Here is a 23,865-nt window from a genome sequence, read left to right on the forward strand (position 1 = left end):
AAAATAAATTGTACTTGTAAATTATAGCTTTTAAAATCAGTCATTGGAGGCACTACATTTATATTCTGCAAAAATTTTCAGGAAAAAAAATCATTGTTGACTTGAGCTTTTTAAACATAATAAGTGCACTTCTGTATTCCGACTTGTTAATTATTTCTGGTAATGTTTCATCTTTAGAATAGGTTCCCATCTCGGAGATGGCATTTCAATCAAAACATGAAAATGACTTTTTCATACATTATTATAATTCATGATGATTTCTTGATATCCAAATTATCACAAATATTCCTTTTTGCATCATGGGTGTGATAATTCTCACAGTTCTCTGGCGAACTATTTTTGTACACAGTGATGTAAGTTGACTGAGTCCAATTATTTGGCCACTCCAGAGTCCAGGTTTGCCACATGCAATTTCAGAAGAGATGAATTCTTTGGGTGACCTCAGATGGTCCATTGATTTTAAGAAATTTTTAAATAAAATTGAAGGTTCACACTTTTTGCCATAAATTCTTGAAGAACTAATAATTGTGGTCAGTCTTTTACTATTTTCTATTTCTGTAAGTTCAAGAGTCATTAAAAATTTTTGCAAAACAATGTATGTTCAAAATGCAGCACGTTGTACTATATACAATTTCGCAAGATTTTTTCAATTTTCAGAAAAGTTAGGGCTTGAAGAGGAAGGGAGGGGGTGTTACAGGGGGGTTGAGGATTTGCAATTTTGTGCCTCTTCCTTTGGTAAATTCTGCCTGTTCTTGAGGGATTTGAGCCTGCATGTGTGGATACAAACAGTCATAGATGATCTTTAGATGTACCTTACTAGTGTGTGAGATCAGTGATATGGTGTGATAATTCTCACAGTTTTCTGGCGAGGCTTTTTTGTGTAAAGTGATGTAAGTGGACTGGATCTAATTATCTGGCCACTCTCCACTTTGCCTCATGTGGTTGCAGATTAGATGAATTCTTTCCAAAGACTCAGTCCATATTTTTTGCAGCCTCTTTGTAAAGGATACAAGGTTCCCTTTCTTCAATGTTGTTAGCCAGTGGATCACAAATTCTTGAACTTTTGGTCAGTCTTTTACTATTTTCAAATAAGTTCAAGAGTTATTTGATTATTTTGCAAAATGGTGAATGTTAAAATTTTAGAATTTTTGTGTATTTGTGCCATTATTTTAATTTAAATTGAACCGGTATTTTCTAGAAGTTGGGAGAAAATCGCCATCATCATATGGCTCTTCCTCGTCGTAATACCCAATTTTGAAGTTGGATTGTTCAGGACTCTTGTAGGTAATGTGGAGAAATTTGGAAGCCTATGTGGACATCACAAGCACCGAATCAAAAAAACAAGCCGATATTTGTATGTCGTCGTCGTTTCCTTATAAGCGGTAGGCCTGTTGGCCTGTCTGCTGCGGTGTGGAACCTGTTGAGGATGAGCCTGAGGTATCCGTGAGTTTCCTCCTTGGTCTCCCTCTGCTTCTCTTCCCCGTTGGTGTATATTGGAGGACCTGTTTTGGTGATCTTGTTTCCTCCATCCTTTTGACATGATTTCTCCAATCTTTCCTATACTGTTTTATCTTCTTCATGACTGGCTTCACTCCGAGATCAGTGGCGTGCACAGAGTTGAAAGATTACCGGGCATTTTTCATTCATGACGATACCACCACCACCACCCCCCCCCCCCAGGCCAAAATTTTTTTCAAGTCAAAGACGAAACTAGACGTTTTATTTTAGGAAGGGATAGGGTAAAACGGAAATTTTCCAACTGATTTGGAAAAAATACTTATTTTACCAAGAAAACAGTCAATTTTAAGAATTTTGCTGATTGAAGTAGTATTCAATTCAGATTTATGACTGTTGATGAAAGTTATCTTTAAAAAAAACAACAAAATTAGAAGCTTCATATGGAATGTTGTATTGTGGAAAAGAGAAACAATAGACCCAAGCGAAGCGAGGGCAAAAGCATTTGAAAATTTGTATTTTGAGATGTGGAAAAACATTGACGAGTTCATTTTTTTGGCTTTAAAATATTCTAGAATTTGAATAAATGTTTTTTTAATTCAATTTTAAAAAGGAAAACCAAGTGAACGGACCCGAACAAAGTGAGGGGTGAAGTAAATTATTTGGTATTTTTTTGAACAAAAAGTAAATTTTTCTATCTTGGGCTCTTCAAAAGGTGAAAAAACATAAAAATTATTTAGCCCGAGCGAAGCGAGGGCAAAAGCTTTCAAAAATGTCTTATTCAAGTTCCAAAAAATTAGGTTTCTTTGTTAATTTACCCATGATAAATCTTGCGATTGATTTCGTCCATGCCAGAAGTAGATTATCAGCTTGTCACTGAAGATCTTATATGTATCTACTCCTTCATTTTTTAAAAATTTTTCCAGATTTTTAATTTGATTTATTTTTTAAAAATTTTCAACTTGTAAACATTTTTTAATTTGAAAACTTTTCAGTTTATTGAAGTTTGTTTTTTTTTTTGCAAATCAAGCATTCAAAGTGTTTTGAAAATTTTGAGTATAGAATGAAAAATCAGTTTTTTTTTTTGAAATTATTAAATAATTAAAATTTAACCAGCTTAGCACAAAATTTTGCATTTTTCAAATGTTCAATATGAGTACCTATTTCTGGAATTTTTCTGTTAATTTTCATATTTTAGTTTTATTCTTAAAATTTTTGAAAGTATCATCATGAAGGGCCCGAGCGAAGCGAGGGCAAACGCTCTTCAAAATTTTTAGTTTGAAGAAGCAAAACTACTGTAATTTTGATACGAAATTCTAGTTTTTCCATCACTCACTCAGTGGCGGACTGGGTCGGTTTGGGCCCCCTGGTGGATGCACCGAATGAGGCCCCCAAAATTTTTTCCTTCCCCTTAAGAATCTTTCTCGTTCTGTTTTTTTCTCAGGTTTGGATACTTGAATGTAAGTTGTGCGATTGATTTTTACTTTTGTCTTTTTATTCAATATTTATTATGTAGGTATAGTAGGTACCTAATAGCAGAAAGAACCGATTTTTTTTTTGAAGAGGGAGGATGAAGGAGAAATTTGCCATAAGAAAAAAATATCGAGTATGCCGAATTAAATGAACTTTTTAAAAATGAAATAGAAGATAAATTGTCAATTTTGTCAATTGATATACATATTATGTAATTCATATTTGGGCTAATGAAAAATTCTAATTTCCCTTCTGAATTTATGAAAGTTTCAAAAAATGTATTTTTTTCGATTTAGAAAAGTGATAGAAATTGACCCGAGCAAAGCGAGGGCAAAAGCTTTTAAAAATTTTCATTTCAAAAGGTAAAAAACGATGGTTTTGAAAAATTTGTTCACTTTTTTAGCACAAAATTTTAGAATTTGAAAATTTTCAAATTTGAAAATGAAAAGCAAACAGGCTCTGAGTGGAGTGAGAGCAAAATCTAATTTCGAGAAATAGAAAAACAACGTTTTTTTATAGGCGAGAAGTGTTTTTTTTTTGTTGAAAAATTCCTTGAAATTTGAATACCTACTCAATAGATTTTTATAAAAGTTCGATCTCAATTTGAAAAAAAAACACACAGGCCCAAGTGAAATGCATGAGGACAGAAAATTTCAAAAATTTGTATTTTGAGTGGAAAAAAACAATGTTTTTTGTGGTGACTGATGAGTTTATTCTTTTGATCACACAATTTCAGAACTTGAATTTACTAAAATTGAAAATTTAGATTTTTGAAGAAAAAATCTCACAAAATTTTTCGTTGGAGAAAGTCCAAATATCATCTTTTTTTGGTTTGAACATGGCCCCGGTGCGGGGGGCCGCTTGTTGTTTCAAGACCCCTCACAATTATGAATAATTTGAGAAATGGAAGATAACAAATTCAGCCCGAGCAAAGCGTCTGAAAAAATGAGAATTTTGAGAATAGATTAGTGATTTTGTCCGCAAATTAACGATTTTGCCAATAAATTCAGAATTTTTAAAATATGAATGAGAGGGATATAATACCTCCTAAACCCCCTTAAATTCGCCCCCAGACTTTCTGATCATGTTTCAAAATATTTGTGAAATACGACATTTACCTACCCATTATTTTTTTTCATTCAAGTTAGCTATAACTTATTTAATGTAGTACGTATAGAGAAGTACCTAATACCTATAGGTACTATTCTATGGTGAGTGTGTGCAGCAATTATCAACTCGCTGTGTTTAGTGAAGTCAACAATATTATGGAATAGTTTAGAGTTGAAAACAGGGCGGTTCGAGGGGAGAAGGGTGCAAAGGGGCAGATCGCCTCGAGCCCACGCTTTCTGGAGAGCCCGTCAAAAGAAGGGCCCGCTATGAAAAAAAAAACATTTCCTTAAATTCTCGAAACACAAATTTTCAAAAGCTGTTGCCCTCGCTTTGTTCGGACTTGTTTTCTTTTCTTTTCCAAAATTAACATCCTGAAAAGATCTTTCAAATCCTAAAAATTTAAAAGCGAAACAAACTCCTCGCATACATATACATACAAAAACATCGTTTTTTGCTTTTTTCAAAACACAAATTTTCAAAAACTTTCGCCCTTGCTTGCTGAGGCCACTTTGTTTCTTGTTTTAAAATAAAAAATTCACATTTGGGTCCTAAAAAATCCAAAACAGAAAATCTCATATAAATACGATATCAATCGGCTAAATTGTTATTATTTCCCTACATCAGTTGGAAAATTTTCAGTCAACCCCCTCCCCCCCCCCGCCCTCAAACCGCTATATATTTTCATTCCTAGAAATGTTCCCAAATCATATTTCTACCGCTGGTCTTGTACTGATAGGTTAAGGTATAAAAAATGAATTTTGTTGAGTAGAATTGAATATTATTTATAATAGGGTTAATTTATGGCATTTCAATGGCGGCACTAGTTTTTGATCACTTTGTGAAACGACATTTGCCATTGCCTGCTTTTAAACATATCAACTGATCACGTAACACAACACTTCATCGCCATTCTTCATTCAAGTCATAATAGGAGGACATAGGTGGCCGGTGGGTACTACTTTGATAGCAGTATTAAGCAGTTTAATATGTATTATTTCATTTCTACTTTGATTTAACAATTTATTTCACAGTAGATTTTTTGTCTGTTTTTTTTTTCCTAACTAACTCATTAAATATTTGCCTACTACCACCATCATCGCCGCCACCACCACCACCCCCCCCCCCCCCCAAAAAATTTTACCGGGCATTTGCCCGGTAAAGTATTAGAGTGCACGCCACTGATGATCTGCTGTTATTTTCTCAGATGGGACTCTGTCTCTGAGAGTCACCCCTGCCGTTTTCCTCATGAACTTCATCTCTGCTGCCGCTATTCTTCTTTTATCAGATTTCTTCAGTGCCCATACCTCGCTTCCATAAGTCATCATTGGTATTGCTAAGGTATTGTACACCTTCAATCTTGTTACTTTTCGCACCTTACTGCTTCTCAGGGTCCTATTTATCAGTCCTGTGACTCTCAGGAACTTTGCAATCTTTCCACCAACATCTACTTCTCCCTGGTATGATATCGTGTTTCCCAGGTATTTGAAATTACTGACCTGTTCAATGATTTTTCCATTTATTACAATCTTGCTTCATACTAGCTCCTTTCCTTTGAAGGCCATTGTTTTTGTTTTCTCTGATGATATTCTCATATCATACTTTTCTGATGTCTTTGTTAAATTATTCCAGTTTCCGAATTTGTATTTCCTTTCGTTAGCGTGCGTTTTTATTTTAACCAGGGGTTCACCTCCATCTGGGATCCTATAGTTCCATCCGTTTTCTGTTGTTTTTGTGAGTTTTGAGTAAGGTTGATTTTCGTCTGACTTGGTTACCAGCCATGCCAGATATATCACGGTGATAGGGCTGCTATCTAGGCCTCCGCGGTTGCCTGGTCCTCTTTTAGTCGCCTTTTACGACAGGCAGTGGGTACCATAAGGATATTCCTGACCCGTCCCTACACGGGGGGATATTTGTATGTAGTGCCTTAAAACCTATTAAACCACACCTCGCAGAATTTTTAAATTTTTTTCTAGAAATTCAAGAGGGCATTGGCGGGGTTGATTCAAAAAAAAATGAGTTGATTTTTGTGAAGAGCACCTAAAAACCTATTAAATCGTAATATGTTACTCAATTTTTTTCAATTTTCATAAAATGGTGGGAGGGATGCATTCGTGGAATTGAAGGAGCCGAATCAAAAGCAAGTTGATATTCGTATCCAACGCTTCCAAAAACCCAATGAACCTTATTATCTCGGGAGATTTTTTCAATTTTCAGAAAAGTTAGGGCCTAAAGAGGAAGGGAGGGAGGTATTACAGGGGTTAAATAATAATTTAAAAAAATTAGTTGATATTCGTATTCAGCACCTTCGAAAACGTATGGAACGATGTGTCATATAATGTTTGTCAGTTTTTATGATGTTAGCCGCAAGTTCCCCCCCTTCCTTGCACAGATGGTTTGGTGAATTTTACTATGAAATTGTATGCCTCTTGTACTTTTTTACAAGTTTTCAAGTTCTAACCACAAACTTGTTTTCGGAATTTTCATCAAAATTGCGAGCTCCGCCTTGCCCTTCATAGAGACAAGGCATGTGAGATGCTCTCGGACTATAAAAATTTCTGTCATGTCCCAAAATTCATCTATCATTGGAAAATTACTTTTTTTGGCATCAGAACAGTACAAAATTGAATAAATACAGATTAATTGAAGGATTAAGTGCATTATTATTTTAGTTTAACATGGTGCAAAGTTTCTATTCATGGTTTCAGTTTTCTAATCTACCTATTTTTTTTCATTTGTTGATTGGCGCTACATGACAGCCTAGTGGGGTGTTTCTAACCACCTTCAGCAAGCTCCATTGTGCACGAAAACATCTGCGGAAAAGAGATAATTTACAATATATTATAATTTTTTCTTAGAAACCTTACTTATTGCAACGATTTTTTGGAGGGAAAATCAAAGTTTAATATTTTGAATAGAATACAAGAAAAATACTCACATCTTCCGCCTGCTGCGTTTGCCCTCCTCATCTCAGCAAGACTAGCAAAGTTTTGGGGTCCACCAGAACGTTGATCCCTGGCACAGATTGTACATTCTACGAAATTGACTGCGACACAGAGAGCCGCTAGAACTGAAATTTGTGTAAAAAATGTATAACGTAATTTGTTCACTACTGATCTATAATGCATTTATTTTAAATGGACTGAGTAATTGCGATTTTTTCGAGCGATTTTGACAAAATTCAGTGAAAATGTTCATTTTGTGTTAAAAGTAACTAAGAGGTAGGGTCCTCAAAGAGAGGGCATTTTCGATAAAAATCGTGTTTTTTTGCTTCAGCTCCTACCCAACATGTTCTGAGAAAATTGACTCAGTTTTAAAAGATAGTAAGTATTAGAAATTGTGCGTCGAATTTGGTCACTTCCATCAAATTCAAAGTCCAGTTTTAGGGTTCCACTTAGCAGTCGAAAATTTGCAAATCGCTTATTTTAGGGCGAATTCGTACTTGAAAAAAAAATTGTTCGCCAATTAATTAAGCTAAAATTGATATTAAATGATCATTTTGGAAATTTATGAAATATTTTGAAACGCAATGGTGCCAGTTTTTAGTTCATTGTCGTTAATTTCAAGAAATCTACTCTCTAAATTTAAAGCAGTCAAATTTCACTGCTTAGCAGTCACGACATTTTGCCTTTTTAAAGCAGTAGTTTTTTTTACTGCAAAACAGTGAAAAATTACTGAATTGGTCAGTCAAAATGATTTTTTACTGACCAATTCAGTAATTTTTCACTGTTTTGCAGTAAAAAAAACTACTGCTTTAAAAAGGCAAAATGTCGTGACTGCTAAGCAGTGAAATTGACTGTTTCAAATTTAGAGAGATACGACTATTGCAAAATTTATAAGCAGCGTCTGTTTGTTGCAGGGTTATTAAAAATAAACGTAAAAACTTACCGAAGAAAAGAGCAACGATTGGCTTCATGATTTCGAAATACGTTTAGGTTGATATAAAGTATCAAAAATAACTAAAACCGAACAGGTTCAAATGTACAAGTGAGAACTAATAATGCTAATGCTAGCTAGTCCCCTATTATATGTATATACTACAGGACATGAAATAATTTTAAAATTATCACCTCAATTTCTATATGTCCATCACAGATGATAAAACAATACCTAGAAATATAGGTAATTAGGAATTAAAATTCGAAAAAGTAATTTTAATGCTTTGAAAAAATGTCAACCAATCACTTCCAAAACATTAAATCCCAGTATAGGTACTCGTAAAATAAATTGTAGGTGTAATTAGAGCTTTTAAATTGGTCGTTGGGGTCACTATCGGTGTAAATTTTCTGGAAAAAATCATCGTTGACTTGAGCTTTTTAACGTAAATCGTGTATTTCTGCATTCCAACTTGGTAATTACTCGTATATCTGGTAACGTGAAAATTACTTTTTCGTACATTTTTAATTCGTAATTATTTCTTGGTATCCGAATTATCAGAAATGTCCGTTTTTGCATCCTGAATTACTCAAAGTTGCTTCATTGTACAAGTATGCTTTGCCATAAATTCTTGAAGAGCTCGTGGGCAGTCTTTACTTAACTATTTTCAAATAAGTTCAAGAGTCATTCGAATATTTTGCGAAACGATGAATGTTCAAATTGTAGTATTTTTGTGTGTTTGTGTCGTTATTTTAGTTTCAATTGGGCCAGTATTTTTTGGAAGATGATAACAATGGGAAAGGATGTTAATGCTAAATTAGACGTACCATGTCAAAACATTGGGGTTTTGGATTTGGTTTCTCTGATTTTCCTCGAAATTTTGTTTGGAAGTTCCTCACATTGGGAGAAAATCGCTATCAGTGACCGTTTCTCATGATTATTCCCACTCGGGACAGGTTTTTTTTATTTTATTAATTTTTTCAGTTCCCCGGTATTTTTCAGTATGTTATGTATATCCTTAAGGATATACATAACATACTGAAAAATTTTCAAAATCGGTTAAAATGGGGCTGAGAAAAGTGTTATTGAAGTGTCAAAAAAGGGGGGTCCACCAAAAAGGGGAGGGGGTGTGGATCTGAAATTTTTCACGCGGAAGTTTCTCAATGGTATACAACTTCCATGCTAATATCAACTCGAACGCTTTCGGAGACCATTTCACCCCTCCATAGGCGCCTATATCCTTCATGTATTTTTCAGGAAACCCCCCTTTTTTAAATGGTTGTGGTTCCACCCCCCTTGAACCTACAAGGAAAGTTGATACGTCATTAGATCGGAAATTTGACGTAGATTCTTTTATGTATTGCATATTTTTCGCTAAAATGCAATGCGGGGGGAGAAAATGGCAAAAAACTGAAATTGGGGGAGGTCCCACCCCCCTTTAAGGGGGTTCCGGACCCCGTAGGGGCGGGGACTTTTAGTATGTTGTTGAGGGGACCACTGTGAACAATATCTGCGAAAGATCTGTTTGATATTCATTTTTCCTGTAAAAATTTCTTTAATGACTGGACTAAAAATGGTGCTGAGAAAAGTGTTATTGAAATTTCAGAAAAGGGGGGAGGGTTCCCAAAAAAGGGGAGGTGGCGTGCATCTGAAATTTTTCACGTGGAAGTTTCTCAATGGTACCCATCTTCCATGCTAATATCAACTGAAACGCTTTTGGGGACCATTTCACCCCTGTTAGGTCCCTATAGCCTTTATGTATTTTTCAGGAAACCCCCTTTTTTGAATGGTTCTAGCCCCACCCCCCTTGGGGTTGGAAACTTCGCTGACCCCCTCATTTGACGCGGAATTTAGAGGAGATGGAGAACAAAATTTATACATGGATTTTTTTCGCAAAAATGCATATTTTCGGAGTAATACGCCAAAAACCAAATTGGGGGCTTAGGGTCCACCAAAAAGGGGGAAGCGTACACCGGATTCACCCGGACACCCAAAATTTGTGTTCAGCGTATCAAGAAACCCCCCTATACCAGAATTCAGCTTGTTATCAAACTTTTCCCTAATATGGAATGCTAATTCTCCTGCACTATATCAACTACGTTTTTTTCCAACATAATGATGGAAAAGTGATCAATTAATTATTTATTAGGAATCTTCTGTCCATACAAAAGCCAGGTAAATGAGAATTTTCAAAATTTTCTCATTATTTCTGATACCTCGACATGCCATCTCGACAAGTAGATGTAAAATTTGATGCTTGAAATTTACATCTACAACTATGTCCACCAATTTTTCAGAATTAAAATTTCTGTTTTAGTGTTTAAAAGTTTGGTAAACATTCAAAAATATGATCTTGTTCAATGAGGAAAACAAATTTTTTAGGGCATTGATGAAATTATTCACTTTTCCACAGTTTGGAGTTGTAGATGATATGATGTTGATATTGTGGATGTATTTTGTTGATGTCGAATTTCACATCAACATTAACGTCGACATGAAAAAATGGATTAGTTTAGTACTCTTAGATAAAGTATTGCACCATCTTTGATATAAGGAATTTCTGTTCAACTTTTTGAGTATACAGACTTTTTGTCTGTACTTGTTTGGAAGTGGACTTTGCATCGATGCTGTTTTCAACATGAGCAATAGCTACATCAGAGGAAATAATTTTTGGAAAAAAATTTAAAATTTTTAAACTCAAATTTTATAATTTTATGAAGCAGGAGGTCGACATAAATTTTGATGTGAATGTTGATCCATCCACATCCGTCACTTTTGGATGCCACATGTCGATGTGAATTTCGACCATGTGTCAAGCCAATTGTCGACACAAATGCAGATCAACATCAGTCAACAATTACATGGACAATTGGCTCGACACAGGGTTGAAATTCACATTGACATGTGGCATCCAAAAGTGACGGATGTGGATGGGTCGACATTCACATCAAAATTAGCATGGTCATTGTTGTACAGGTAACAGCTCTGATTGTTTCCTGCCTCTCGTCAATCTTCCTTGGATTTTCCCGTGTACCGCTAGCATGAAAATACCGTTTTCTCATATTTTATGAGCTATATACTTTAGCTTTCTGTTTTTGATATCTTCAACTATGACTTTCCGCTCCTCTCCTATTCTTGCTAATACTTCCTTGTTGGTAATGAAGTCCTTCCATGAGATCCGTAGTAGCCTTCGATAGCACCACATCTCAAAAGCATATACTTTTTACTCGCATTCTGCACTCATAGTCCATGTTTCACAGGAATACTTCAGAATGGTCCATATGTAGCGTCGCATAATTCTCTTCCTCAGATCTACACTCATCGTTTGATTTCCCAGCGCATTAGCACGTTGTTGAAATCAGTTTTTGCCATTCCAATCCGTGATTTAATTTCTTTATGATCTCTACCATTGTTGTTCATCAGCGCCCCAAGGTATCTGAATTGGTTTACATTTTCAATTTCTTGTGCTCCGATGTTGATTTTGACCTCTTTATCATCTCTTTTTGTAAATCTCATCACCTTGGACTTGCCTGTGTTTATTTTCATTCTGTATTTTTTAATCCTGCGCTGTTAATTCCGTCGATCATCTTCTGCATCTGCACTTCTATTCGCGCTTCCCTCAGTATTTCTTCTGCATAAGTACACGTTGAACAACCTGGGTGAGAGGGGGCATCCTTGCCACACACCTCTCTTTATTTTACATCCGTTCTCCGAGTACTCAGTTCCAATCTTAATGTTAGCGCTTTGCTCCCAGTACAGGTTCATGATTATTTGCAGGTCTTTGTCATCAATATTGTATTTTTTCAGGATCTCCAACATCTTCTCATGGTTGCCACGATCAAATTGCACCTCGGGAGTAATAAGGTGACATCTCAAAAAAGTGAAATTTCACAGGACAGTGATTTTCTTTTTTTTTAAAACTTGATTCATTATTTTTATCAACTTATAATTAATTGTGAGGAATGAATAGCACCTCATTTTAAAGATCTGGTATCCTACCTTCATTTAGCATAAGAACACTTTGAAAAATAAAATCTTAAAGAGGAAATATTTCAATGTTTGGAAAACATTTTGAGTTAGAACCTTTCATTAAAGTTGATGTGGAGGCGGAAGGAAGCGTCCAAAAAAAGTTTCATGTGAACAAAGTTGTAGAGAATTAAATTTCCAATCGCTAAAATGTCGTTAGTTTTTTTCTAGAGTGCTTAGTTTTTGAGTTTTTCTCAAAAAACTAAAATTTCATTATATGTATGTGCAAATTCATTTTTCTGAAAAATGTTCAATTTAAAATTTTTTTCCATTTGGTACATACAAAGTACAAACCAATAAAAAATGCACTCCTTGTGACTATTTTCTAACTGACAAACATTCAAAACAATCAAAACTGTTTGTTAACACTTTGTATGTACAAAATTTGCTCAAAAACGGTGGAGTTTTTTGAGATGTCACCTTATAACTCCAAACAACTTGCAATGTTGTTGGGATTCTGAGTTAGGCCATTTGGGTTTTTTACATGATCTAGTTAATGTACCCAACTCAAAGTGTTATTTTTGGTTGAGGGGGGTCATACAAGCCCCAAAAATGCAAAAATATCAAAATCAATAATTTTTTTGAGATGTCACCGTATTACTCCCGAGGTGCGAAATGATTTCTCATAATCGACGAAACTAGCAATAAAAAAAATAACTCCGGATTCGTATTCTACAATCTCGAAAACATATCTATCGACACATTACACATCGATGAGGGTCGAATCTTAATTATCTCCGTTTTATGGGGGGGAGGGGGTCAGGGCCAACAGTGGGGGGATTGAATTGAGGCCAGCACTAAAAGAGGGATCTGGGATACCTTTACAAATGATTCCCACTTGAAATTTTTCAAAAAATAATTTTTGTTTTTCAAAATTATGCTCATCAAAATTGACAGTTTTTTTTAGAATTACCCTAAACCATATTGTGTTACTTGGTTTTTTCAATTTTCAGAAAATTTAGAGTGGGGACATTAGGGATATTCGAAGGGTCGAATCAAAAAAATTAGATGATATTCGTATTCAGCACTTTCGAAAACCTAGTAAACCATTAATGTCACAAGATTTTTTTCAATTTTCAGGGAAGTTGTGGCCTTAAAAGGAAATGGAGGGGTAGTTGCAGGGTAAATAAAAAAATTAGTTCATATATTGTCGTATTTAGCGTTCTCGAAAACGTATGAAATGATAAATGTATTAGTACGGGTACCACAGCGAAAATTTCAAAAAGAGTGCAACCCAAAAGATATAAAATTTTGGCAATATTTGGTCAAAATTACACCTTTCCTCGATCCCGAAACCACCATTACATTCTTGAGATCGGCTTGCAAAACCATTTCAGAGGTTCCCAAAGTTGTGAAAATTGTCTGCCCTCCTGACCAGCTGGTTTGGTCTATTAATCCTTTTAGTTCATATATTATGTATTTTCGTATTCAGCGCTTTCGAAAACGTATGAAACGAAACCATAAGTCACACGATTTTTTCGATTTTCTGAAAAGTTAGGTCATAATGAGGAAGGGAGGGGGGATGTTACCGTGGTTAAAGCAGGAAAATGAGTTGATATTCGTATTCAGCACCTTCGAAAACGTATGGAACGATGTGTCACATAATGTTTGTCAGTTTTTATCATGTTAGCCGCAACCCCCCCCCCTTGCACAGATTGCTTGGTGAATTTCACTATGAAAATGTATGCCCTTTGTACTTTTTTACAAGTTTTCAAGTTCTAAACACAAACTTCGTTTTTAGAATTTTCATCAAAATTGCGAGTTCCGCCATGCCCTTCAAGGAGAGAAGGCATGTGAGTGCCTCTCGGTCTATAAAATTTCCTTCATGTTCCAAAATTCATTTATCATCAGGAAATTACTTTTTTTGGCATCAGCACAGTAGAAAATTGAATAAATACAGATTAATTGAAGGATTAAGTGCATTATTATTTTAGTTTTACATGGTGCAAAGTTTCTATTCATGGTTTCAGTTTTCTAATCTATTTTTTTTTTCACTTGTTGATTGGCGCAACATGGCAGCCTAGTGGAGTGTTCTTAACCACCTCTAGCAAGCTCCATTGTGCACGAAAGAATCTGCGGAAAAGAGATAATTTATCATAATTTTTTCTAAAAAAAAAACGTTATTACAACGATTTTCTTGACGAGAAAATCAAAATTCGATATTTCGAATAAGATACAAAAAAAAACTCACAATCTCCGCCTTTTTGGTTTTCCCTCTGCATCGCAGAAATGCTAGCAAAGTTTTGGGGATTACCAGAACGATTATCCACGGCGCAGATGGTACATTCTACGAAATTGACAGCGACACAGAGAGCCGCAAGAACTGGAATTTGTGTAGAAAAAAATTCATAACATGATTCGTTCACTACTCAACTGTCATGCATATTTTAAAATAGGCTGATGTATTGTAATTTTTTTCGACGGATTTCAACAAAATTCAGTGAAGACGTTCATTTTGAGTTGAAAGTCACTGAGAAGAAATTGCTCTTGCCCTTACCCAACGTGTTCTGGAAAAATTGGCTTAGTTCCAAAAGATAGTACATATTAGAGATTCTACATACGTCGACCTAGGACATTGCCATCAGATTCAAAGGCCACTTTTAGGGTTCCAAAAGCGGTGGAAAATTTGAAAAATCGCTTATTTTGGGGTAATTTCATATTATTAAATTTTTTTTCGTTAAATAATTATGCTAAAATATCAAATTATCATTTCGGAAACTTCGGAAGTATTTTGAAATGCAGTGGTGCCAATTTTTAGGTTACTATCATTAATTACAAAAAATGTATACAACTGTTGCAAAATTTATAAGCAGCGTCTGTTGTTGTAGGGTTATTAAAAATTAATGTAAAAACTTACCGAAGAAAAGAGCAACGATCGGCTTCATGATTTCGAAATACGTTTAGGTTGATATTCAAGTATCAAAAATAACTAACCGAACAGGTTTAAATGCACAAGTGAGAACTAATATTGCTAAAGCTAGCTGGTCCCCTTTTATATATAAAATTATCACCTCAATTTCTACATGTCCATCACAGATGATAAAACAATACCTAGAAATATAGGTAATTAGGAATTGAAATTCGAAAAAGTAATTTTAATGCTTTAAAAAAATGTCAACCGATCACTTCCAAAACATTAAATTTTAGTATAGGTATTCGTACTCGTAAAATAAATTGTATGTGTAATTATATGTAGCTTTTAAAACCGGTCGGTAGAGAGCCACTATCGGTGTAAATTTTCTGGAAAAAATCATCGTCGACTTGAGCTTTTTAAACATAAATCATGTACTTCTGCGTTCCGACGTGGTAATTATTTCTGGTAACGTCTTATCTTTAGAATACCTATCCCTAAGATGACATTTCAATTAAAACGTGAAAATTATACTTTTTCGTACATTTTTAATTCGTAATTATTTCTCGGTATCCGAATTATCAGTAATGTCCCTTTTTGCATCGTGAATTACTCGAAGTTTCTTCATTGTATACTTTGCCATACATTTTTAAAGAACTCGTGGTCAGTCTTCAAACTACATATTTTCAAATAAGTTCAAGAGTCATTCAGATTTTTTTTCGAAACGAGAATGTTCAAATTGTAGTATTTTTGTGTGTTTTTGTCGTTATTTTAATTTCAATCGAGCTAGTATCTTTTGGAAGATGATACCAAAGGTTTTGGATTTGTTTTCTCCGTTTTTCCTCAAAATTTGTTTCTAGATTCCTCACGTTGGGAGAAAATCGTTATCATTGGCCCTTCCTCGTGATTATTCCCAATTTTGGAGTTGAATCGCCCGGGACAGGTAGAGGTATGAATTATAATTGGGGGCAATTTTCAGAGAATTTTGAGACCCTATTTCGGCATCACGAGCGCTGAATCGAAAAAACAAGCTGATATGTATTCGTATTCAGCGCTCCTAAAGAACCTAATAAACCATATGTCACTCGATTTTTTCAATTTTCAGAAAATTTAGAGGGGGACATTAAGGATATGGGGGGGAGGGTAAATTAAAAAAACAAGCTGATATTCGTATTTAGCGCTTCCAAAAACCTAATTAACCATTGTCACATGATTTTTTTCAATTTTAATGAGAAGGGGGGGATGCATTCAGGGCATTGAAGGGACCGATGAATCAAAAATACAACTTGATATTCGTATTCAGCACTTTCAAAAACCTAGTAAACCATATGTCACAAGATTTTTTCAATTTTCGGGAAAGTTTTGGCCTTAAGAGGAAGGGAGGGTTAGTTGCAGAGTTGAATCAAAAAATGAGTTCATATCGTACGATATTTTCGTATTTAGCGCTATCGAAAACGTATGAAACGATATGTCACACGATATTTGACTTTTTTTTGCATTTTTACCAACATTGCGGAGCTCTGCACCCTTTTCCCCCTTTTACTTTAAATGATTTTGCAAATCTCATCACGAGAAGCTCGTAGTTGTGAATATCATAAAAATATGTGCTTCTTGGATTTTTTCAAACTTTCTAGTCGCTGCTTCAAAATTTAGCAAGTTTTTGAAAATTGTACATAATACTTCCAAAAAAAAAAACTGAACTTTGAACTTGCTATTTCTTGGAATATTTTTTAAATTGCTCTGAATTACCTTTTAAACCTCACAAAGAGATAGTCTCCAAATTTTTGGTACAGCTGAGAAATTTCAACTGCTGAAAAAAAAGACCCCCCCTCCTTCCTGCCCTAAGAAAGGAACTATACCAACCAGCATAAGAAATTTTTGAACTGGCCAAAACAGAAACGACAGGGGACCTCAAAATACACCACCATTCAAAATTTCAACTGCTGAAAAAAAAGAACCCCCCCTGCCCTAAGAAAGGAATTATCCCAACCAGCATAAGAAATTTTTGAACTGGGCAAAAGAGAAAAGATAGAGGAGCCCAAAATACACATACCAGCCAAAATTTCAGACGCTGAAAAATCAATTTTTGGTGAATTTTTAAAAATTGAAATTTGGGCTATAAAATAGAAAAAAAATAGAATCTCTCCAAATTAAGCTAGAAAGCTGAAATTTGGTTTATACTCTATTTTTGTTCTCTCGAGTCGATTAGTGGTGGTTTAAAGTGATTCTGGAGCCTCTAGCGCATTTTCAGATTTTCTAGTTTTCAAAAAAAAAAAAAAAAAAAAAAATATGAAATAAAAATTAAAATGAAAAAATTATTGTTTGCGAATGCTTGGACGAAAAAAATCTAAAATTCGTTTTGTACACTATTTTTAACCTCCCGAAAGGATTGTTCATGTTTTCGAACCATTCTGGAGCCTCCAGCGGATTTTCATTTTTTTTCATTGCGTTTCTTAAAAAGTGGAATTTGAGGAAATCCGCCGGAGACTCCAGAATGGTTGAAACCATCACCAATCGACTAGAAAGGTCAAAAATACTCTTTAAACCAAATTTCAACTTTCCAAGTCAATTTGGTAAAATTTTAATTTTTTCCCCATTTATATTTTGACCTGAATTTAAATTTTTTCAAAATCTTTCAAAATCTCTCAAAAAATTGAAAAATGAATTTCAGCATTTGAAATTTTAGCAATTGGTACGTTTTATGATCCTTTGTCAATCCCTCATTGCTCAGTTCAAAATTTGTGTGCTAGTTGAGGTGTTTTCCATGTATTTGAGTTGGGGCGCCATTGATGGCAATTTCCTTTTTTTTTCCCCCTAATAAATGTGAATCAAGAACTTGGAAAATAAATTGTGAGCAAAATCGAAGGAAGCAACCCCAAAACCGAGATGATTTGTCAAGGAATGATCCAATTCTAAATCCAATAAATAAACAGAGCTCGAGAGTATAGCTCCAGGAGTGAAAGTGTCATTTATACCCAAAAACTAATCATTGGGAAATTATACCTTCTCCAGATCAGAACAGTATTGAAAATTGAATACAGATTAATTTGAATAATAAAGTGTATTATTATTTCTATTTTACATACTTAGTGCAAAAATTCTATTTGATTGTTTTGGGTTTTGCTTTCTAATCAATTTTTTTTTTTACTTGCTGTTTGGTGCATCACTGATTAAATACTGAAAAGTTCCCAACGTCCTCTAGCAAGCTCCATTGTGCTGGAAAACATCTGCGAAAGAGAGATCATTTATGATAATTTTTTCTAAAAATCTCAATCAAAGTATAAAAATGATTTTTTTAGATGAGAAAATCAAAAATAAATGTTTTGATTGCCATTGAATAATATAGAAAAAAAACACTCACATTTTCCACCTGCGCGGTTTGCAGCATTCATCGCGGAAATGCTATCAAAGTTTTGTGGTCCACCTGAACGTTGATCTTTGGCACAAATTGTACATTCTACGAAATTTACCGCGACACAGAGAGCCGCTAGAACTGGGAATTCGAGAAAAAAAATTCATAAGTCAACTTGTTTAAGATCAATGAGTTGATGAACCTTGATTTTGTTCAAACCCAAAGAAATTATTATTGGAAATTGAATAAGTTGTATTAGGAAAGAGTTGATTTTTTTTGGGAAGGTATATAGGTAATGTTGTTGAGCAAAAATTTCTCAAAATATCGCCAAGTTACACGATAGGTAAGGAACGTTGGTTATTGACATGTGAAGTTGTTAAAAATCAATGTTTGTAAAAACTTACCGAAAAAAAGAGCAACAATTGGCTTCATGGTTTCAAAACACGTTCGAGTTTGAAATTCACAAAAATACAGTATTTCCGAATAGGTTTGAATATGGTAAAAACTGATGATTCTATTGCTGGGCGATCTCCCATTTTATACTGTACTAGTTTCGCAATTATTGAAAAATATGACCCTAATTTTGATATGTTTATTACAGACTATAAAACAATAGGTGTACTTGAAAGTAGGTTACTAGGAACTAAAACGTTAAAAAATAATTCTCTTTCTTTAAAATACTATCCAATCATGTTTTCCAAAACATTAAATTTCGCCATTCGTGAAATGGATTATACGTCGAGTGGTTAATAATACAGGTTTCAAATTGGTTGTCGTACTATCTAAAAAAATTCCCAGGGAAAAAATAATCGTTAAATAGACTCGAGGTTTTTAAAGTTTTCAACTTATAAAATCGTACATTTGACATAATAAATCAGTACAAATATAAAACAGCACTTCTGTATTCCAACTTGGCAATTACCTACGTCTTATCTCAAGAACACTTAAGATGACATTTCAAAACATAAATATTACATATAACTTTTTCATATTTTTAATTCAATAATAATTTCTCGGTAAATGCATGTTTTTAGTACCTGTCCAAATTATCAGAAATGGTGCTTTCTCCATTAAAGAATACTCGTATACGTTCGATGGAGGGGTGGAGGAATCCTTCGAACAATTTTCCTTGAATTTTTGAAGAAACTCGTGGCCAATTTTTAACAATACAGTCACTCTACAAGTACAGGATTTTTAGGTAGCAAAAAAAGGGCAAAGATCAAAAAAAATTTACGATAAATTGGTAGGTACAATAAAGTTTCTAAAATCCGCGCATATCTTGTCCTCCTTGGGAGGGGGGGGGTCAAAGGGGGTCCGCATTTTGGTTTTTTGGTCGTAATTATTTTGAAAAAAACGCAGATATGCAAAAAATGTTCAAATAAAAGTTGCAGAACTCTGAAAAAAGGAGATTTTTTTCATTACCGATTTCTTCCTGGGGGCTCAAAAAAAAAGTAATTTTTGAAGGGGTATGAGGCGAGCGGGGAGATAGGAAGGGAGTTTGGGATAGCCATATAAAGAAACTACGTTGATATTCGGACTTGACGCCCTTGAAACCCTAACAAACGATATGTGACACGGCATTATCATTTTTTTTGATTTTTTGGCCTACTTGAGGTGTCTGTGGCAGGGCTTGGGAGGGTCCGATCACAAAACCGAGTTGATATTTGAACTCAGCACCTCTGAATACCCTACAAACGATATGTCACACGGCATTACTTGTCATTTCGAGCTCCACTCAAAATTCCCTCCCCCACCCCTTCTTGAAAGTAGTGATCAATTATTCTTATGTTTTAATACTGCGCTATACCTCACAGAAAAAAATGTAGATTTCAATACGTTTTTAGTCAATTTTTTCAACAATTTTCGATTTTACCCCCCCCCCCCCCCTCCCTCCCCTTCCCGGCCTCTTGGGGTCAAATTTGAGTTTGATAGTAAAATGATCCCAAAATTCGAATTAAGCATCCTCAGAAACGTAAATTTTGACATAGTAGTCATTTTTTCAAAAAATTTGAGTCCCACCCCTCCCCGCTCAGCGTAAATTTGAATTCAAAAAATGAAAAAGGGCCTACAAACTCGAATTCGACGTTCTTAAAAATGTAAGTAGATTTTGATTGGTCGAATTTTTCAAAAATATTGAATTTTACTCCCTTCATCCTTATTTTACCCCTTAGCCCATGGAACAAGCTTGTTTCGGTATCGCGGCATAGGTGGGGGGAAGGGGAAGGGGTGCGGTGTAAACACTACCCCATGACCCAAAAAAAATTACCATCAGTTTATCGAAATAGGTACCTAAACGTTCATTTTTTAGCTAATTCCCCTTTATTATTTTGTCTATCCACGAAGTATGGATTTACGGCGAACCGGTTATGCAATTTTATTGATGTGTTGAAGTAACACGTTGATAAAGTTGCCTAACCAGTTCGCCGTTAATTCACACAATGTAGGTACTTATTTGAACTCGAACGAAAATGGGACCGAGTTTTTAGATTTGCATTCTCCAAGCTTTTTGTTTCAACTTTCTGAGAAAGGGATAGGAGGAGGGGGGTCGAGTAGGTAATCAAAATTGAATTTTTGAAAAAGTTTGAAAAAAATTAAATTGGACTAAAATAAAGTTAACTAAAAAAGCATGTTGAATTGTGAAAATTTTAAATAAATCAAAAGTAATTTGTACTTAACCAAAATCAAATTAAACTAAAAATAAAGCAGAATAAAAATTGATTGAATTCAAGAAATTTGAAATAAATTTGAAAAAATTATAATAACCAATAATAAATTGAACTAAAAATAAAATGAATTAAAAATGGATTAAACGCAAAAAATTTGAAATAAATTTGAAAAAATTATAATACTTCACCAATAATAAATTGAACTAAAAATAAAATAAATTAAAAATGGATTAAACGCAAAAAATTTGAAATAAATTTGAAAAAAATCGTAGTAGGTACCCAAAATTAACTTGAATTAAGATGTAAAGTAAATCAAAAATAAACCGAATCGTTAAGATTTCAAGTGACTATTGAAAAGAAATTATAATGAATTGAACTGAAAATTGAGCAAAATTAAAAGTGGACTGAATTTGAAAAATTTGAAATAAATGACACAAAACTGTAATAACCAAAATTTAATGGGACTAAAAATAAAATAAATTGAAAGTGAATTGAATTGTACAAATTTCAATTAAATCAAAAAAAAAATTAATAACTGAATTCAGATAAACTAAAAATTTAAAAATATTCAAAGTAAAATGAATTCAAAATAATTTGTATAAAATAACCAAAATGAAATTGAATTAGAAATGAAGTAACTTGAAAGTAAATCGAATTTTAAAAAATTATAAGTAGTTAAAATACTAAAATTAAAAATCAATTGAATTAAAAAAATGGTGAAAAAATTAAAAAATCTTCCTGAACTGGAAAAAGTACATAAATTTAACGTAGATTATAAATTAAATTTCGAAAAACTTGGGATGAATTTAAAATGAATTATAATAACCAAAATCAAATTAACCTAAAAAATAAAGTAAATTAAAAGTATATTGATATTTAAAAAACTTGACATAAATTGAAAATAAATTATAAAATTGAATATGAAATAAGTATAAATTCTTTTTAATTAAAATGAATTTCATTAAAGTAGATTCGAAAACCTTTTTAAAATTGAAATAAAATAAACTGAATCAAATAAAATAAATTAAAGAGAAGTAAATTAAATTAAATCTAATTAAGTGCACAATTATAAATAATTAATTTATATTGTGCTCAAAACTTCTCATTTTTTTCTTCAATTTGGCAAATTTTTATATTTATCGACTTTTTGCTGAAACATCCGAAAATTTATTCAAAAAATTCATTGTTTAAAAAAAATGAGAATAATAGGTAGGTATTATTGTCTAATTTGAAAAATTTTAATTCAAAAAAACGTGTCTTCGATTTTAAGATATATATTTTTTTTTATTTTTTCAAAGATCTGTTATTTGGATTCATTTAACTGATTTTTCATTAAACGTCTTTTTTTAAAATTCGAATTTTAGTATTTGACGAGTACGTGGCACCATCTCTTGGAATATCAGTAAATTGCATGCAAATGAGCAGAACGCTAGAGAGCTTCCCCTTTTTTTCCGCCTGCAGTGTAAGCTGGGTAATGAATTTCTGTGCATTGAGTTGCATAATGCGACGTCATGTGAAGGGATAGGAAACGTATTTTTGTGCCAGTTGAATATTATTATTGAACTAAATATTAATACACTTTCGCATCATTTTAAAATTTTTCACAAGCTGTTTTTTTTTCATTAAATTTTCATTGAAAAAAAAAATCTGTTCGAAAGTTATTCATTATTTGAATAAGTTCTCGAGTCTGTTGCGGAAAATGTTCAAGTTTTTCATCAAGTATTACTCATTATGAAAATGAATATTTATCGTTCCTATAGGTAATATGAATTTTGGTTTGAAATATTTTCATCAAACATTGTGAAAAACTTGAAAGAAAAAAAGAACACGAGTGGTCCAGTAAATATAAAAAACTGCCACGTAACGCTATCTACATTTTCTCCACTATATTACGTAAGAGAACTCGTAAAGTTGTAAACATTGCCAACTGAAGATAATCTAGAGTGTAGCAGTGGTCCTCTTTTTCCTCTGATTTGCCTATTTCGGATTTTCGGTTATTATTTCTATGTACTCTTATCGTATGTGTAGCTGTACTTTAATAATTTTAGCTCAGCTTATACGTAGATATTATTACCTACACATTTATTGCTATATTTATATTGCGATGCTTACCTAAATATTGCTTTTTGATGCTTTTTCAGGTTTTCAGAATGCTTGGCTTGTTTTGCTCTTTGCTGATGATGAAGGTGGTCGATGCAACGAAAAATTCGTAATTCCATTCGAGAAGAAGCTTTTTATGTAATTTTGCTGAGATTTTGATTTTCTCTTCCAGGTCTTTAGTAAAAGAATGAAACGAAATAGTGATAATTTTGTGTACTCGCCTAAGATTATTTGTCGTTTTTACGAGTGAATGAAAAAAAAAAAACAATTTGTGAAAGATTTTAAAAAATAATTTATAAAGTATTTTGTATGGCTTTTTGTTTAATTATTAGTGCTGTTACTTTTGGCTGTAGATACTTACGTATTTTCTCCTGTTCTGTTTTGCATACGTTTTGAACTTATTTGGTTTAATTAATTAGTACCTTGTAATTCGTGTGATTGAATTTTTGTCATTTATTGTGCTTCAAATACGTAGGTACCAAAGTACATATGTACCTAGCCTACAGTGGTTGAATAAAAATATATCAAAGTACCTAATTTTTTACGTTGATAAATTTGAGTATCGTTGAAATTTTTAAATCATTTCTTTTTTTCTTTTTTGTTTGTTTGTGTGTTTGTTTTTTGTAAATTTTATTTTGTTATGTGTTCAATTTTCGAATTGGTCGAATAAATTGTCAACGAACTAAATTAAGACCTAAGAATATGCGATGAAAGTTTTTTCATGTTTCTGTTTTTGAAATTCGTAGGTACCTTGTATTTATGAAATCTATTTATTGATCAATTTTTTGTACGTAATACATTACGAATGTTTTTTGGCCTCCCATTATTTATTATTTTTGTATGTCTTAATTTGAAGAGACCTCAAATTTGAAATCAACTCACCAAAATAATACGAAAATATACGTAACTGTACACTAAAACACATTGATATCTCGAGATCGCGTGATTTTCTCGTTTGA

At 33.4% G+C, this 23,865-nt stretch overlaps 4 long non-coding RNA genes across 4 annotated transcripts; 1 reads left to right on the forward strand and 3 right to left on the reverse strand.

Annotated features, from left to right (window-relative positions):
• Positions 1-6,678: 6,678 nt before the first annotated feature.
• LOC135843097 (uncharacterized) lies at positions 6,679-8,084 on the reverse strand. The gene is made up of 3 exons (XR_010558239.1): positions 7,924-8,084; positions 6,974-7,105; positions 6,679-6,848 (listed from the first exon to the last, which is right to left on the reverse strand). It is a non-coding gene; the product is annotated as an uncharacterized LOC135843097 (long non-coding RNA).
• A 5,758-nt stretch (positions 8,085-13,842) lies between these two features.
• On the reverse strand, positions 13,843-14,955 carry LOC135843096 (uncharacterized). Its single transcript, XR_010558238.1, has 3 exons — positions 14,795-14,955; positions 14,129-14,260; positions 13,843-14,010 (listed from the first exon to the last, which is right to left on the reverse strand). It is a non-coding gene; the product is annotated as an uncharacterized LOC135843096 (long non-coding RNA).
• A 473-nt stretch (positions 14,956-15,428) lies between these two features.
• LOC135843099 (uncharacterized) lies at positions 15,429-23,717 on the forward strand. The gene is made up of 2 exons (XR_010558241.1): positions 15,429-15,737; positions 22,948-23,717. It is a non-coding gene; the product is annotated as an uncharacterized LOC135843099 (long non-coding RNA).
• Positions 17,831-18,705, reverse strand: LOC135843098 (uncharacterized). Its single transcript, XR_010558240.1, has 3 exons — positions 18,545-18,705; positions 18,150-18,281; positions 17,831-18,015 (listed from the first exon to the last, which is right to left on the reverse strand). It is a non-coding gene; the product is annotated as an uncharacterized LOC135843098 (long non-coding RNA).
• Positions 23,718-23,865: the final 148 nt, after the last annotated feature.

Source organism: Planococcus citri, chromosome 4 (assembly GCF_950023065.1).
Source record: "Planococcus citri chromosome 4, ihPlaCitr1.1, whole genome shotgun sequence".
Taxonomy (NCBI): domain Eukaryota; kingdom Metazoa; phylum Arthropoda; class Insecta; order Hemiptera; family Pseudococcidae; genus Planococcus; species Planococcus citri.